This window comes from Crassostrea angulata, chromosome 4, assembly GCF_025612915.1.
Source record: "Crassostrea angulata isolate pt1a10 chromosome 4, ASM2561291v2, whole genome shotgun sequence".
Lineage (NCBI taxonomy): Eukaryota > Metazoa > Mollusca > Bivalvia > Ostreida > Ostreidae > Magallana > Magallana angulata.
This window is the reverse complement of record NC_069114.1, coordinates 42,826,322-42,846,074: the sequence shown is the minus strand read 5'-3', so window position 1 is coordinate 42,846,074 and position 19,753 is coordinate 42,826,322. Positions and strand designations below refer to the sequence as shown.

Sequence of the window (19,753 nt, the reverse complement as noted above, 5' to 3'; positions counted from 1 at the left end):
ACCATAAATTTAAGTTTGAGTCCATAAAATAGTAAAAAAATTACCAAACGTGATACTAGCATTGCATTTTTTGTATTCTATTTTGATACATCAGGTCTATAAAGCGTACTTACTTAGAAAATTTTGCGCAAAACTATTGATTAGACATGGCTTAAATAAATAGTTATACTCTATTTTGTTCTAATTTTCCCAAAATTTGTAATTATTTTTATAAAAAAACGGACGTCTGGCAAATTTCATAATTGTCAATAATTTTCGCAAGGGGGTACACCCGTCTGAGAGGTGATAACAAACAAACTAGCATGTAAACATACATATTTTCTTTTGTATATGTATTGCTAGAATGTATATTTATCATTTAAAGCTAAGCTTTTAATGATTGAGCCCATTAAGTGCCGAGTATAGGACTACCTTAACGCGGTAAATATGAATTTTCCACTATATACCATTTCCTTAAATGATGTTTTAGTGATATAGCGAAGTAAGATCGATTATTTACACTGACATTCACGTTATCAAGCCCATCAAAACTCCAAGCGTACATCCCATAAAATCACGCGAGAACTGTCATGGCTGCTGAAAAAGACGACTGGTAAACATGCTGATGTGTTTTCTCCGGATTTGGTTTATATACGGTTAATTTGTTCAACCTGAATTAAAAAATCATTTTATCTAAAGGAAGTAAAATATAAAATCGATCTTTTCAGACCGAAGTCAGCCGCATTGAAAAATTAATTTTGCACCATTACGGAGATCCTATGGAATTGTAGCCCTCTCTAGTAAACATCAGATATAAAAAATCGGAGAGGGCTACATTATTGCAGCTACTCGTGAAATTGTACTATTTAACAATCCGGGTTTGAGAACTCAAACCCTGAGTAAGCAACGTCTTGGCGAACTTGGCGACGTGCCGAAATTACAGGAGATAAAATAAAGAGTATTATTTTACCCAGTTTTTATTTAATTACAACTATGAAGTTTGAATTTCCTCCGTTCTTTTATCTCTGATTAAAGCATAGCATCTAGTTTATAATAGTTTTGATATAGATGTATGCTTCGAAGCTTTCATAGAATAAAACAAACCGGTAGGAAACGTGTATTGCTTATGCAATACTCTCAGAATGCTTGTTATTTTTGTTATATCTTATTAACGAGGTCATGACAATTATGCTGTTGATTTTTATTTAAATTTAAATTATAAATTTTTTTGTTAATATTATTTTGTGTTACAAATGTTGCAAATTTTAATGATTGATTCAAATTGAATTAATGAACAAATTCGTCGACTTTATAAATAGCAGAACAGACGTGTATTATATATTTGCTCATGCAATTGCAAATGCTACCAATATATGCGTAACTATTTAAATTATACATCAATGAAAAAAGTTTGAAGCGATAATACATTGTAGGATTGAGGCGATGTATGCAAAAACATGAGTGAGATTCCTTAAATACTTTGAAGACTGTTAAAAAGAATCGCTCTTTTAAAAATGTATATATATATATATATATATATATATATATATATATATATATATATATATATATATATATATATATATATATATATATATATATATATATATAAGCTTTAGAAAAAGTAATTTTCGGGATTTTTTTGTACATTTATCGATTGTGAATAACATAAAATCAATCATGGTATAAATGATCGGGAAAACTATTCCATTGGTTATCAAACAAATACAAAACAAGAAAAAAAACCTTATGCAAGCGTCAAAAATACGGCCTCACACCCTTTAAAATTACAAAATTACTAGACTTTGACCCGTGCCTGCACGGGTTGACATTGCATATCGGACATTTACGAAATAGATACATCAACCTCATTACACACCTTATTATTGACAATTACATTACAAAGCTATAAGCCTACAATAATGCTATTAATTTCACTACACTTTCCTTAGTTTAAATAATCTAACTGTGTCTCGGGAAAGGCTCTCACCACAGTTAGAATACCTCCCATATACCCGTAATGTAGCAGAAAATTGCAGAATCGCTCCGGAACGATTTTTGAGAAAATTAATGAAGTTGCCTTGAAAATAACAGTCAAATTCATCACAACAAACCTTTTTGAGACTGCAAATACCTTTCAGCTAAAAAAATTAATCCATAGAATGGAAGAATTCAACACCTTTTCACCAACGTACACGTATTTTCTTTGTAAAACTGGGTCCGTAGGACATTATTCATTTTTACAATAAACATATTCTATTTTCACTCTCCTAACAAATATAATGTAACTTTATTGCATAATCAAATATTTTTTGTAGACAAAAGTAAGTACTTAGTTGAAATGTGTATTTGATATTTTATATTTTCTCTCATAAGAAATCATTAATATATATATGAACAGAATATATAGCAAAAGTCCAATGAAAATTTGCCCGTATTTGTATTTTCATTTGAATTTTCTGAGTTTATTTACGCAGATGTGATATCGTGGAAACATAAACTAAAGATCCCGTTAGCGTGAATGTATTGCACAAGTGCAAGATTGTAAAATCCAAAAAATCAAGGTGATTCCCGGGAATTTTTGAGGAATTTTTGTTGATTATTAATTAGCAAAGCTTAACTGAGAATAAATAAAAACAAATTGGTAATCTTCAAGTACCAATAATGTTTAAAATATATAAAACAAAAGACAGTATGCTTCCGATTTCTCAGTATCAAAGACCAAAAATTATTATAATATAGTAGTATAGAAATGAAAAACATTGTTTAATATTACATGAAAAGTCCTTACTAGTGCAAAAAGGTTTTTGGTCTTGGAAATCATTAGAATAAAAATAAACACAATACCACTTATTTAAGGGTGTTTACTTTTATTATCTCTTAGAATAACCTGTCTATAGTCTCTCTCTCTCTCTCTCTCTCTCTCTCTCTCTCTCTCTCTCTCTCTCTCTCTCTCTCTGTGTAAAGCTGTGTTGCGTAGACAAAGCGTTGGGTTAAACTAGACGTGCAAACTAGCTCCACAGTAACGAACAACTACTCATAACATGACCAGCACCAATAACAATCTAGCAGTTTTATCGTTTAGTTGAAAATAATGGGTACCTTCCTGTATCCATATGAAGCGAGTTCTATAACAGAACTCCAGCAGCTGGGTGAACTTTTCATTCGGGAAACACAAGTATCCATTGTCTTTGGTACAGTTGATGGCAGACGACCTCTCGTTCCACTCTGTCTGATTTCTGGGGCATAATTCTGTTGAGTATACTGGAAACTTGTAGCCATCCACCTTTTTCTGGAATAAATATATGTCCATTACATTCATTATTTATATATTAAATGTTACCTTATATTTTACAATATAATAAGTATGTAGCATTAACTTCATATATTAACAGATTAACCGGTATACTACTTTTGTACATGATATTTTATGTGCTAAAGGTGTATTTATTCAAAAATTGTGTTTTCCTGTTTGAAGTACATGTAATAAATTTAATCAAAAGTGACCTTTAGATTTGATACATTTAAATAATTAATATGCTTTTCATTCCACCTGTCTTTAATGAATGCTGCATTATGTTTAATAACTTAATTCAAAATGGATGATTCCCATAACATATGTTAGCAGCCCGTTTTTCAAGGTATCACACTGGTAATCGACCAATCGAAATAAACTTAGGTATCACACTGGTAGTCGACCAATCAAAATAACTTAGGTATCACACTGGTAATCGACCAATCGAAATAAACTTTGGTATCACACTGGTAATCGACCAATCAAAATAAATTTAGGTATCACACTGGTAATCGACCAATCAAAATGAATTTAAGGTATCACACTGGTAATCGACCAATCAAGATAAACTTAGGTATCACACTGGTAATCGACAAATCAAAATGAATTTAGGTATCACACTGGTAATCGACCAATCAAAATGAATTTAGGTATCACACTGGTACCTCAATTATAGTTCCATACATACTTTAGAATTTGTTTTTTCTTGATTTTTTACATTTTCCTTTACCCAGATTTGTAAAATATTTGTACCACTGAAAAGAATATTTTATGTATATTGATATATGAGGGTCATTTCTCATATGGACTAAATTCTCTCAAGGCGCATACATCAGCTATCTGTGGGGTGTGCAGTCTGTTTACATACAAACGGAAAACACATGGTTTTGACGGTTGACCGGTTTGGAGCTAGATGGTTTGAGAAAATGCCGTATCGTGTGCCATTCTGTTGTGTCGGCTGATGAGATAGGGAACAAATAACATTTCCTCCGAATATTTGTCAAGAGAAATACAAACTTATTTTTAAGAATATTTTCCCTCTAGATTTTGTATAGTAAAAGCATTTACCGATGTGATACTTTTTATGCGATGACTTAATGAAAATCGACCATGATTTTGATAATTTTAAGCAAAATAAAGAAGAAACTGTCACATCTTTTTTTGTTTTAATATGTAACTTGCTTTGTAAAAAGTGTATAAATTGATGATATATGATTTTTAGATCTGGCTTGATTGAGGATTAAGTTCAACGTCATTGGTAAAAAATTGTCCTTAGCACAAAACATATTTATAAAATAAATTATTATGACATAACATTCGATACTTTTGCTAGATTTTGAAAATAGCTAAAACAAAAATAGGCTTATGGCAAAACAGCGGAACTTCGGACTAACTTTTATTTTTAAATTTTGTTTTCCACTTAAACATTTTGGCAGTTCTAAAACACTAACACTTAAATTCTAATCATAATGCGCTGGGTCAAAAATTAATACTAATAAAACTGAATGCATATTGTTAGGAGATATGAAAAACGAATTTGAAGAACTTCATGGAATCAGAGTAACAAATAAAGCAATTAAATGTTTAGGTATTTATGTAGGCCATGATAAGGAAGAATGCTATAATAAAAATTGGATGAGAATTTATCATGACATGGAAAAACTATTTGAATCCTGGAAACGAAGAAAATTAACCATCTTTGGAAAAGCATGTATCATTCGGACTATAGCTATTTCAAAACTTGTATATACTTCGTCAATACTTTGTCTTCCTGATAGCAATTTTATTAAAAAAAAATACAGAGATTGATTTTTAACTTCATTTGGGAGAAAACAGAAAGAATCAAACGAAATACTTTAATTGGAGACATAGCAAAAGGTGGATTATCTATAGTAGACATAGATTGTAAGTTAAAATCATTAAAAGCAGCGTGGATTCCAAGATTACTCAACTCAAAAGGCATCCTATTTGATATTCTTAGTAACCAGTGTAAAAAACTTAATATCGATATACAGTTTCTTTTAAAGTGCTCCACTACTAAAACAGAGACCTTAGATAGCATAAAAGTACCCCTATTCTACAAAGAAATATTTTGTTGTTTTAATGAATGTAAACATGAACTGCACTTTGAAAAAAAGATCACCTGATGATATTTTACAACAACCAATATGGAATAATTGTAATTTAGTACATAAGGAAAACTCCGTTTTCTTCGAAAACTGGATTAAATCAGGAATACTATACATTAAAGACTTGTTTGACGACAAGGGTAACTTCAGACGATCAGAGCATTATGCAAATATTATTAATAAATCTAACTGGTTATGTGAATACAAAATTCTTTTTCAAATAACATAATCAATTCGAAGACTTAACTCATTCAGCAATGTAAACTTTATAAACATACAAAGCGTAATGAGTTTCAACTTCCCTCTGGGATATTACAACTTGACTGGTAAATCTTGTAATTTTTTCTATAAAAATCTCATTGAAAAAAAGTTTTGTAAGCCTTGTTTTCAATCAATACTGCTTAAAGAATTTGAAATATATGATGAGAAAAGTGGACAAATATTTATGAATGCAAGATTAAAGATATAAAAGATAAACATGTAGCCGAATTCAGTTACACGCTTTTAAATAATATATTTTGTAATAATGTATATGTGAGTACATGGAAAAAAGATATATCAAATCAATGTGTACACTGTAAACAAATAGAGAATACAAAACATTTGCTTTTTGAATGTTAAAATGTTAAAAACATATGGAATACTGTAGGTAATTTATTGTCATTCAAAATACAATGGAAACATATTGTTGTTGGTTTCTTCTATGAAAAAAGCGATAAAACTAAATCTCTAAATTTACTTATCACTTATGTAGCTTATAGAATTTACAAACAAAAATGCTTTGTAGATTGGAATCTATGAATGAAACTGAATGTAATATATATAATCATGTTAAAAAATCCACTTGTTTTTTATGCCTCAATTTTACGTTTTTAAATGCAAATGCTGAGTGCAAGTTTTTTGAAAATCTGTCAAAGATGATGTGATATGTCTTATTATCATAATGTTAAATATTCTATTATCCTAAAACTACTGAGAAGAGACCCGTCTTCCAGTAGAGCTGTCATAAAAGGGGGGGGGGGGGGGTATGGACTGTAAAACAAGGTAGAGCCTCCTAATTAAGACAGCAAACTCTTTTTTTCATTGATTTTTATAACTTAATAAAATATAGACAACTACAATGTGCAATTGTAATATAGTAGACTGTTATATACCATGGATACATAGGGTCTGCCTATGCATCTCTACATATGGAGACTGTGTGATTGATAATGTTGTCTACCGGGTTAGGAAAGATATTACTTGTACATTTATTGAAATCTCTATACATTGCTAATTTAGCCTTATTTATACACCATTTTTTTACTTGCTTTGAACCTATGCTATTTGTATATACATGTGTGCTACACTCAAACATAATCGGTGGAATCTATACATTAAAGTATTTTTCATAAGCAATATAACATTAGATGACATAAATAATAACCATAGTATTTTAGGTAAGAAAATGTGCTGCCTTATAGATAGCTAATTAGATTTTTGTGCTTGAAGTTATTGTATACTTTGTTCTTGTCAATAAATAAATTATCAAAAAAAAAATCTAATCATAAAGTCTATATAATTTTTGCATATTTCTGTGGTTTTATCTCACTTATTCTTTATAAATATCGTATGACACGAACGCAATGCAAAAATATTGATAAAATAATAAAAACAGTTAGAGACACCATATCTCAAAATAATTGACATTTACTTTGTAATCATTAGAATTCGTGGTCGCTTAGTTTTCGTGGTATTCGTGGGTTGCCCTTCCCCACAAATTTACATTTCCGACGAAAACAAATTATGAAAGAAAAAGTTATCTTACTGACACTGAAGACCGACGCATCCACAAAATAACATCCCTACGAATAAGCAAAAAACCAACAATCCACCAAAACTGGCCCCCACGAACTTAAATGATTCTACAGTAGAAGAAAATTCTGACGAGTATTATTGAAAATTGTTTTTGAAAACTAAATACTTTTTATATATTTAGCTACACTGATATTCATAAATTGTTTTTACATTTTTAATGAGTTTAGTCATTTGTTGTATTTTTACAATAATTAAGAAAATTTCAATCGTGGTGTAAAAGAGGGATTTTTCTTAAATTTTCAGAAATATTCATTTGTCATTAACTAAAAGAAAATGTAATAAACCTTCTTATTTCAAAATAACACTACGAGAAAAGGTCTGCAATGGATTCATCAGTAAAATATTTTTTTTTTCATTCTGAAAAAAAAAAGTCGTCGTTAATGCGTAGGTCACGTTTTAGCCGATGTTCGGGCGAACAAATGTTTATCATACCGTCGGTTGAAGAAACATAATCACCTGACGCTGGTATCGGACGAGTAAACACCTGGGCAATGCTTTTATTTGTTTGCGAAAAAAAAAGTATGTAGCACGGAGTTGTTCGCTTGGCCGTTGTTACAGATAGAGGGTAGATGAATGTAGTATTTAAAAGACGATAATTCTCTATTTCTACATGTATTTAACCCCCCTTCCTAGTAGTCTCACCTTTCTTCGAGGAACCGTTATTTGATCAAATTTATATCTGCAAAACATGTGATCTCACAAAAGTGTCAGCTTTTGGGGCTTATTGCTTTTTGAGATGATTTTTAAAGGTTTTTCTCTAATATATAATCCTATCAAAAAATTCGAACCCCCACAAGTTACAGCTTTTTTGGCCGACTGAATTTAAGAATTAGATTTTATGATATTTTTCTCTTTTAAATCTTATGTTAAAATTCACCTTTTTCCATTTTGGCCCTACCATACCCAGCCTACACACCCTACACCCGGGGATCATGATTTGAAACAACTTGAATCTACACTACATGGGGTTGCTTCTACATAGGATTCAGCTTTTTTGACAAACTGGTTTTTGAGAAGATTTTCCAAGATTTTCTATGTATATTCCTGAGTAAAAAATCATCCACCAACATTATGGCCCATCCTATTTTCGGGGATCATATTTTGAACAACATAATTTGATCAAACTTTAATCTACTGTACCTGAGAATGTTTCCAAACAAGTTTCAGCTTTTTTTGCCAAATGGATTTTGATTTTTAAACCTTTTCTCTATATAAGCGGAATCTACACTATCTGAGGACGCTTCCACACAAGTTTCAGCTTTCCGGGTCAAACAGTTTTTTATAGAATATTTTTTTAACATTTGTTTATTTATTCACTAGATGATATAGATAATGTTTAATAATATGTTGATCTATATTTTTTTTAAATTTTTGTATAACGTTGTTCAAATTTTTCCTTATCTTAATCCTTTAAAACAAACTGTATTGTTGGATATTTAGAGGAGCGGGCAGGGATAAAAAATCTAAACTAAAATGGATAATATACACATGTACATGCACGTGGCCTCAATCCTGTCTGTTGCACTTGACTTGAAAAAAGTAAACTATTCAATTCTTCATGTATTTATTTCTAACCAGTTAATAGGCATTTAGTGTATCTCTCTCTAAATTTGGTACTTTAAGTCAATTTTCAATGTAATTTCTATTATTATTGCAAAAAAAAAAAATTAGACCTGGAAAGGGGGAGGCCATCATGCCAATTAAACTTTCCCGTTTTATGCATAAATCATTTATCCATAGAGTATAGCAATCGCAACTTCCCGAGAAGTTGCGGTTGACAATATATAGACGTAGGATACCATTATCTTTTCATTAATGTTTTAGGTGTACAACCAATCTGTCGTGGTAAAATTATGAAAATTCATGAAATTAAAACACGCTAGGTTATGCATTGTTATCCATTTGCATGAATATTTTAATCCAAAGTTGTCCGATTCAAAGTAGCTGGTCAAAGCCAATGGTTAAGTCGCCCTACACTTTCCTCCATGAAGACAATTAGTCAACTCGTTTCTAGGCTCTCCGTTCTAGAAAGTTCTTTCCATTAATACTAAAATCGTATTAATTGTTCCATTTTATTAACCAACTTTTTATATTATTAGAAGTCCGATGTAATGTTATGACCGACGGATGACAGACAATAACTGTGATTGCTGAGACATGGCAACAAAATGTGCTTGCAGCTGCAGCAGCAGAGGAAGCACGGACCAAACAGAGAGAAACCTACAATACGAAGGTAAGAGGTGGAATTGTGAGAGTAGGACACCGTGTATTGGTGAAGATAGTTAGTCTTGATGGGAAACACAAACTAGCTGACAAGTGGGAGCAAGAACCTTACACTGTCATAGCTCAACCAAATGAAGACATTCCAGTGTTCACAGTTCGGAAGGAAAATGGTGAGGGTCGTACCCGAACCTTGCACAGGAATCTCTTACCTCCAGTTGGTTTCCTCAACGATTCTCCACCTACACCAGCTCCAAGGAAAACAAGGACAAAGCCAGTGACTAGAACAGTCTGAGAGGAACATAAAAATACTCAGCATGAAGATTCTAGAGAGAGTGACTTGGAAGATGATTCTGTTTGGGGTATTGTTGTTAGTCATGAAGAGCAGGAAACCATCAGTCCAGTTACCGCTGATGAGACTTTCATTGTTCAGGTGACAAAGGGAGAGAAACAAGATTCTAGCGCTAGAGATACAGAAGTGGAGATTGCTCAGGAGGAGATTCCTGAAGCAGCAGCATCTCAAACAGAGACAGTACAGATACCTGTTACAAGTGTTCCTCTAAGGAGATCAACCAGACATTCGCTATCAGACTGGATATTTCCTGTTATCAAAATCTGCAATACAAAAGGAAGATTGGGAAAACAAAATTCCCTACATTACTTCTTAATGTACTAGTTCTGATTTATTTTCTAATTTACAGGAAGAAGCAGGCAGAGCCATCCTGTAAATTTTATCTTCAAAATAAGATTAATGGTATGGTACAGTCAGTGAGTGTAGAAATGTCGAGACGTCATTTTTTGAATTTCAGAATTTTGATTTCTTCATTATTATTAACATGTTCTTATAAATTTGTTACTTTTCAGGAATTTTACTATTTCAGACTTCGATTTATTTAATTACATAACAGGAAATGATTTGTCAGTGGTGGATAAATAACTTATTTAGTTGCATTAATTTAAATTGATATTTTGTGTTTGTTTTTATTTACATTGGTTCCTTCTCTTTGGAGTACACCTGTAGACTCTATTTAAAGCACTAATTTGAGTGGTCACTTAGATATGGTCATGTTATTGGTTTATAGGGGTAATTGTATTTGTTCATTCTGACTCCTGAATTAGATGCTAAGAAGCTTGCCATGCGGTTTTAACTGCCATATTCGAATTTTGAAGTTGCTCTATATTTTATGCACGTTTAAAGTATTTTTCAGCACCTAGAAGGTTAGTTCTAGTGTATTACATTGTAATTGGGTTTACAATTTGTTGAATTATTTATTTATCTATCTATGTATTTCCACCTCTTTTTCACTTTGAATGATTGTTGGAATGTTTGAGATAGAATGAGAGGAGATTAAATGACCTAAGCGAGTTTGTATCTGTATACATGCAGTCAATAATAAAAGTAATAATCTTCAAATTAAATTCATCATGTGTAAAAAATTGTATTTTTTTTAAGTTTAAAAGCTAGGCGTGTGAGTGCATTATAATTATAAATCTTACATTTTTATAATGATTAAATATAAATATATAATACATTTCAAAAGCATATTTCTTTCACATTTAGTTTTGACATACACTTAAATTCCACGACCTACATGTAAACTGGTAGAAGTTTCAATGACCTTCGCACCTCATGGGAGGTATGACATGATATTATATGTATGTATCATATGTCTGTTTATATGAATATATTTTCTTCTCATTGTTGAAAAAAAAATATTTAAATTTGGCAGAACTATTGCTACGTTTGTAATGAAGTTGTTGAAAGAATTTGAGTTTTTATACACAACTTGTTAATATATTTTGTTCATGTAGTTCAATTGATTTGCATGAGTTATTTGTTATTTGAAATTTATTCGGTTTGTGTTAAACAGAAACTTTTTTTGAGTTGAGCAAATTTATAATAAGCTAATAAGAAAGTTCATTGTTCACTGGAATTTGCGTTTAAACTTTGGAAAATGTTATCATAAATTCAATACAAGGTCATGCATGCAGAATTTGCATCAAGAGTTATCATTCTTGTATTTACTGTATTTTATAATATTCCAGGGTCGGGAAGTTTTATTCTGTAATTTTGATACCATGCAAAAATAAACCTGAAATTGATTTGTTTGTTATATTTCAAGTATTCTCTGTGGTAGAAAATGTGTTTGAAAGCAATATCAGAATACGTTCAAAACATAAAAAAATTGTCGTATAGTAATTAGTCCTTATTAAATATTCTATCGCATTTTATTCTTGGTGCATAGTATATCACACTATATGTATGCATTTAAGGATATGATATAGAGGTTCTTATATTTGCTATTTTAATTTATCCGTGAACGTACATACATACCGTTTGATATCTACGTTTTGTGTCACTCGAATGTACTGAAATGCTGAGGGTTGTTAAGTTGATTAATAATTATTTATCTTAAAATCAAGATATGCAACTTGGCATAGCAATAATTTCTTTGCTGTATTTGAATAATTACACGCATTTTTTTCTTATATGAATTATAAGGCTTTTCCGACTAGAATTCCGAGCTTTAAACGGAACACCTCAAACAAATCATGCTGTTGTAATATTAAATGATAGAATAAACGCCATCATATGCACAATTCATTCTGTATCAGTAATCGAAATATTTCTGGAAATGTGTATCCAAGCATTTCTTTAACAAGTAAATAATTATAAATTATAGTCTACGCGAGTACTGGTTCTATTGTTAAATTGCCCTTTATTTCAGTCGTTACCGTCGTAGAAATGGTGTTTCTGAAATCACAGCGAACTAGTCTTATTGAACTTTAGCGTACGACTACAAAACAGTATCTAAATAAGACTATTTTCATTTATTTATAAATATATTTCACAAACAAAACAATGTTTCCAAATAAATAACATCGAATTCATCGATTATTATCAAGTAGCATGTCTTGTCAATTGTGATAATTTGTGCTTAGGTTCAAACACTCTCACACTTCCGGTTTGCCAAAGTAACTGCATAGTAGAGATGATTAACATCAACTCCAAAAAAAGTGATAAACAATATTTGGGACGCTTTAGATAAGCTTTATTACACGTGTGAACCTTGAAACGGTCTTTGTATTTGTTTCCACTGACTGTAAGTATTTTCTTTCTGATGTAATAGCTTATCTATCATATGCACTTTACTCTAATGGTAATAACATACTTCTTGTTTTATTAGTTAATTGCATATTTCACATAGTTTTTATAAATACATTTTATCTAAAAAAAAAATCGTTTTTAAAGAGACATCAGCTTGAGTTTCGAACTGCGCATTTTGTCTAGTGTCAAATGTTTAGACAATATTTCTAACAGCTTGCATTCGTTATTTTAATAAAAAAATATTCAATAAATATATAAAATATTTTAGGTAAACAACATTGCTACCTTAAGCCACTCTCTGAAAATCATATTCAATGAAACAATGAAATGTGCGAAACAAATTAATATTAAAACATGCATAAGAATCACCAGTCTAATTAATAAATTAATCAGCATTTAATATATCTTCTTAATCATAAAACCATAACGAAACCACCTCTGTATGTTTGCTTTTATCGTTGTAAAATCAACATTTCAAAGTTAAGAATGTTATTTCAATTTAACGACAGTCAGCACTGTAGATGTGACGAGCTAGGTCAATAGTTTGTACTGTATTCTTGAAGACTGTGTACAATAGCTATTAAAAGAGATCAGTTACACTATCTCGAACTTCTTTCATGCACAACGGAATAAAGCAAAAATTATGCCCCGGGAACTAGTTAGTTTTGATAAAATGTTTACAACAAATTGTATCTTGGATCTACACAAAATTTAAAAAAATCAACATCGTTTTTAATCTTTGTTCTTAAATTCGTGATCTGTAATCCTCTGATGTCCAAATTAGTATATATGCTCATATAATTGTTTGTTCCTCTTAAACAATGTAGTGGAATTAGAAAGTTAAGTTATACAGTAGATTCCCTAAAGACTCGAAGTGGCCACCCTCTTCCCCGGCGAAACGGTTTGGCTATACAACTTGACTTCTCCACGGACGACATGTTATATAGCCAGCCTTTCCCGGGTAAGTCTCACTCGCAGCAATGAGAAGCGAGTTCTTTACCAACTGCGTTACTTTGGTTATTATAAATTGACATAGATTCAAATTATATTCAAGTGTGTTCAATTTGGTTTATATAAAACTAAAAAACCAGAAATATCCGTTTTTATTAAAAAAAAGATAATATCTTGTAAAGAAAGCTAGACATCCCTTTATAAAATCGGTATTGGTTTTTGTAACACTATTGCTCGTAGAACATAGACAACAATTAGATGGATTTGTTAAGAATTATTGTAAATTCAAAGAAATATATATTCAACGTCAGTGTTGTGTATAAAAGTGGACAACATATATTTTTTTGAAACTAAGCGTAGTTGTAGATTACAATAAAATGCTTTCTTTGTGTAATTTGAAGATAACAACTTTGCTATTAAAATACATAACCCGCAATGGGAATTTAAACCATCACCATGATTTCATGCAACTCGTGATTTTAAGTTTTCTATAAAGCCATGGATCATAATAAGTTTTCTTGAGAAATACAAGAGCAAGCACTCAGTAGATGCAAATATAGTACTTATCATAAATACACGATTCTGAAAAATTGATGATGCATTACTGATACATATACGCAATAGCTGATTGAAACATAGACATATTAGCACATACAATTTTGTACTCAAACACTCTTACTGCAACAGCCCAAGAGACAAAAATTATACATTTTTTATTATTATTATACTTTCATGTTAAATACTGAAATCTTATTGGTTTAGACGCAGTTCTATTACCCTCAGTGTTAGCAACACACTTAGCAACGGGTAACACAACAAATTGTTACATGCGCGTAAATTATGCGCGTACGGTTCGCCGTGAAAATCACGTCATTTCAATATAAAAGCAGTAAACAAATCTCTACAATTAAGACATTCAGTATAATAAAATAATTAGTGCCTGGTTGGGAGGGTAACAGTTAAAATTGATACCCCGAGAAAACCATTGTCAACCGACGCGAAGCACTATTTATATATTGTTATATGTATAAAATGCAAACAAAATTACATTTAACAGCAACAACTCCCTCCGGTTATCAAATGGGGCATCTTTAAATATGCGTTAACAAATAATCCGGGTTTAAATACAACAACATACTATAGTTTCAGTTTTAGCTTTAGTAACGCATATCGTGCAAGGCATTCACGCAGTTTATTTTAAAAAACTGTTGTAAAAAAACTGCGAGTTTGGTCATGAAAATAGCATGCATAGGCTTCGGAACCTGGGGGGGGGGCTTCTTTTTTTTGCAAAGTTAGACCTAACCATTAAGCAATTAGGATCATAGAGGGTTCACCCCCCCCCCCCCCCACTTTTTCTCGCAGCAAAGACATCAACGTTGAAACAAGGTTGCATTTGAAACTTTTCGACAGTTCACTATATTAATGTTTATTTCAGTATTCTTTGCAATCTCATTAAATTAGGATGGTTTTAATTATGAGCAAATATCTAAAACAAACCAAATATTGTGTATATTGAAAACAAAATGTTGCTATTTGTCACGCCTGTGTATTTTCTTGATATGTTAACTATGTCACAGACGATCTACCAAATAGCTCATGATATTGTTTACACCACTGAAGAATGCAAAACATTTAAACGTCCTTTTAAGGGTGACTTTGTGGGGCATTTTAATCCCGATTCGTGGAATTAAAATAAAAACAGTAACTTTGAAACTTAAGAGCACCCTACTTAAAATGAAAAGGCAAACCTAAACTACAGAACTTCATTTTTATCAAATGAAGTTCTGTTAAAATTGTTGAAGATATACAATATCAATGGTCAAATATTTAGAAATATGAAATCATTCTAACAAATAATTCGCACTTGAAATCTATTAAAATAAATAATATATCATGTTTTGTAACCCAAACCATTTACTAAATACAGATCGATCAAATTAACAACTGATCAACTGGAGTACACATTTTAGGACTTAAAATATAATATACAAATAATAAATAAACAAATCTTTTAATACTTGAATCAAGAAAACAGCTACAACATTATATACCCTTATATATTAGTTAAAATGATTTAAAACTTTAACTCCAAAAAGAAGAATTGTAGACGAAAACCGATGCTATTTTTTTAAGTAAAGAAAAAACAACTGAATGTATAATGCAATTTAGGTGGTGAGCGGTTAAAGAAATGTATTTAAACAGGTATAATCTACTACACATCCTTTATTTTAATTTAAAAATAATTAAAACAGTTGCAAATGTACAGAATTTAAAAAAACTACAGGAACCATTGGTATAGTTTTATATTTCACATTATGTGCTTAAATTGATAAATCGTGATACTGTTTTTTTGGGGGTCATTCTTTTTAGAGGGTATACAAGTCATATGATATGCTACACTATCACACATTTGTATCGTGCACCAGAAGACACTAGTTCGTTAAAATAGGGCGTCAGTTCTTTTGGCTTCAAGACATTTTTTTTTATTTCAGACTTAACTTCAGTTATTTTCAGTTTTGTTATATGTACACAAATAACCCCTTATGTTCCGTCTCATGCTCTATATCCATTATTTTTTATATCTCTATTACTATCCTTCTCTCCTTCGAATTCCCTCTTTCTCTTTCCTTCTCTTCTCTCTTTTTTTCCTTAACTATCATCTCTCTCCGTCTCAAGCTCTCTCTCCCTCTCTCTCTCTCTCTCTCTCTCTCTCTCTCTCTCTCTCTCTCTCATATATCAGCAAACTATCAAACAGATGGGTTGTACAATGATTAAGTAACTACACTACGCAAACGTATGATTTTTTTTAGATTTATGCATTCGTCGCAGCAAAGTGCAGGTTAGATGAGGTAGGCTTCGCTTAAATTCCAGAAGCTTCTATCGTGTAAACCATGCATTTGTTGTAACCAAGAAATTAATCTAGAATGATGTTATATCAACAAAAATACATAATCTACGTTAACAATGAATTACACAGTCAACAAGTAGATTTTAAACGTTAATTTTAAACAACATATGATGAAATGTAGGAATTATCTATAATGACCATTAGAAGTCTAAATCAATATTTGTTATGTAAATGTAAGGTCATGTTTTTGTTTACATTTTGAAAATTCCAGGTTCATACCTAATATGAATGTGACAAACGAATATGTCAAGAAAAAACATTGCCAAATTAATTATTCCCTGAAAACCGCACTTATTAAAACAATGCGATGTACAAAACAAATTGATATTGAAACATACATAAGGAACTTCACTCTAAATAATGTACTAATCCTCACAAAAGGGGTCTGCATTATTGTGTGAACATAAAACAAACTACCTTTCGAAATTCATTTTATAATACTCGGTTTGACATTCCAGTATTTAGAAATTGTTTTACAACATACATATAACGACTGCCCGTATTTAGAGGTGCGCAAACTAGGTCGATAGTGAATACTGGGTTGTATAATACTCAGTACAATAGCTGTCAGGAAAGCTCAATTACACAATCACGAACTTCACTCATGTACAACAGATTGGGGCGTTTCATAAAACAACAGTAATCTATAGTTAAACTTTTGGTGCAGGAATTAAATGTAACTGATAAAGATAAAAAATACATTGTCTGCAAGAACTATGTCTCTTTGAATTAATATGCTTTAATAACATTATAAAACAACGCTCTATCTATCTATCTATCTATCTATCTATCTATCTATCTATCTATCTATCTATCTATCTATCTATCTTTGTATCTGCTAATTTAATTGTTTGTTCCTTTTAAACCAATGAGGTCGAATTAGAAAGTGAAGCTGTACATTGAGATTTCCTCAGAAGACTAACAATAAAGTGAGCCCCCCCTTTCCTTCCCGGGGAATCTCTCTATGCAGCAATTCTTCCGGCTAAATATACGTACACTGATTTGTATATCCGGTTCAATGAATGAATGAATGAATTTTTTCTAATATATATGATTATATTTCAAAATTTTCAATATTCTATTGAAAACAATTTCTTGTACATATATACATCAAAACCAAAAACAACACAGGGGGGGGGGGATGTCTTTTTAACAGTTTCTTATAAACTTATTGTTAAATAAAACTCAAACCTAACACGTATGTGGAAATTTCACTATGGTCTGTTAAGAGGACGACCCCTATATAGCCTTTCGTCCGTCATAGCGATGACTTACTATATCACCAGTCGTCAAGGAAGAAGTCTCACTATGGTACTATATGACAACGCTACGTTAAACTAAATTACGATTGAAATTATTTCCTGTGTAACATACAGAGAAAAGAAGATATCTTGAAGAACATGATTTATGATACCGTGTATTCAATTACATGTATGTGAGATATCTTTTTGGAATATTCGAAGCACCAACATTATAAATTAACAATGATTCAAGTTTAAACCATGCGTATTAATCTGTTAAAATTAAAAATAAACCATGCAATAAATGCAAAACAAAACCCTTGGAATTTTCTTAAATGTTAATAGAAATTTAGCTTAAGCAAGCTAGAGTTTCCTGTCTTAAATCGACAGGAGCGCATGTTATATCACATTAATAGAACATAGGTACAATGAAAAAAAGACAATCACACATCGTCAACCATCTCTAAAATTCATAAAACGAAAACCAAATTCAAACCAAAGCAACACGGACCTACAATGATAGAGATAGGATCAAGTACCTAGGAGGAGTGGGCTGACCGGTCACACCCGCCGTCCGCTCTTTGTCGTAATTGGGAAAAAAACCGGAAAAGTCCATTGACAATTACATGATTAATTATGGTCTAACAATTAGAATAAAAAAAGTCAGTCAGCATTCGACCCAGTGGAAGATTGTATTTGATGACAAGGTCGTTGTAACGACCATGGAACTTAACAAAAAGATGACTTCAAAAGAGGCTGTTTAAAGTCCTGTTTTATCAACTTGTTTGTCGGTAGCTTGCCTCGCTTTAGAAGCTGTTCATACAAAGAGCATGCACTTGCGTATATAAATAACTGAGATATTAGAATGATTCCTTTACAATTAAAAATTCATTGAAATGTTTATTCAAATACAACGTTGTGTATAAAAGTGGGCACAATGCAGCTTGTTTTTTTTTTACACGGAAGGTATTTGCAAATAATGTGATTCTTAAACGATTAAATGGTTTCTTTGATGATATTAATGTAGCGATATTAGCATAGCCCACTTTGGTATATTGTGTCTGACATCAGCATAATCCTTACATGTATATGCAGGCCGTGATGTTTCTGTTTTGGTTACAGAAGGTTTCGCAAGATTGTTAAACTGGACACTGTAGATTTTAATCTTGTCAGTTTCTAAAAATCTTTGAATCATATAGGTTTACTTAAGAAATATAGGTGAAAAAACACAGTAGATTCAAATATAGTAAGCAGCCTTGTAAATTGCTAATCTTCAAAGATCAGCAGTGCTTGCAGTAGTGATAGGTTCGCGCATCCGCTTATCACTGACCTAGTTAAAATGCAGTTAGCCACTTACTGTACGCACAGCTCAATCTCAAATATATTGTATAAAAACAGTGTTTTTATTTAAAAATTGTATGCGAAATATTTACTTGATATTTCATTTAAAAGAAACTTGATATTTTAATTGAAAATTACAATATAACTTTATTCGAAATAATGTATTATAAAAATATATTCAGATTAACATTATTATTTGTAAAAACGCACCTTTTAATGATTCAAGTTTACAAAATGTAAGAACAACCTAAATTTAAAAAAAATGATAAGGAAGTTTAAATTTTAAAATATATGTTTATGTGGTGCCATTTATATATTAAAACAATATTTTAACGTTGAAAAGTGGTTGATGTCTTAAACATTAAAAATATGTTAGTCTTCAACGTGAAATCAACGTTGAGTTATGATTTGGGTTTCAAGGTTGAAAACTCAACGTTGATGCAACGTTGAATGATAGTTGATCAACGTTGCGACTTGATCGCAACTATTTCTGAACGTTGAAACAACGTTGCGTGACCACTGGGAAATACATATAGAAAAGCAGATTCATACTTCATCTCGAAAATTTAATGTTCACCAAGAATACATTGGTTTGTTCCATTAATGTCTTTTTCAACTCAATACTATATCAATTGAATTAATTACTTGATATATGTACAAACATGTTTCGACTGTTCACTATATTAATGTTTATTTCAGTATTCTTTGCAATCTCATTAAATT

At 31.1% G+C, this 19,753-nt stretch overlaps 1 protein-coding gene across 2 annotated transcripts in view; it reads right to left on the bottom strand.

Moving 5' to 3' along the window:
• LOC128180455 (uncharacterized) overlaps positions 1-19,753 on the bottom strand; it is a 137,727-nt gene that overhangs the window by 15,355 nt on the left and 102,619 nt on the right. Inside the window, exon 2 of one of the 2 annotated variants that reach the window (XR_008243220.1) lies at positions 3,082-3,271. The exons of the other annotated variant lie outside the window; for it this stretch is intronic. The gene's annotated coding sequence lies outside the window, so the exon portion shown is untranslated. The remainder of the gene's footprint in view (positions 1-3,081; positions 3,272-19,753) is intronic. 2 annotated transcript variants of the gene reach the window in all.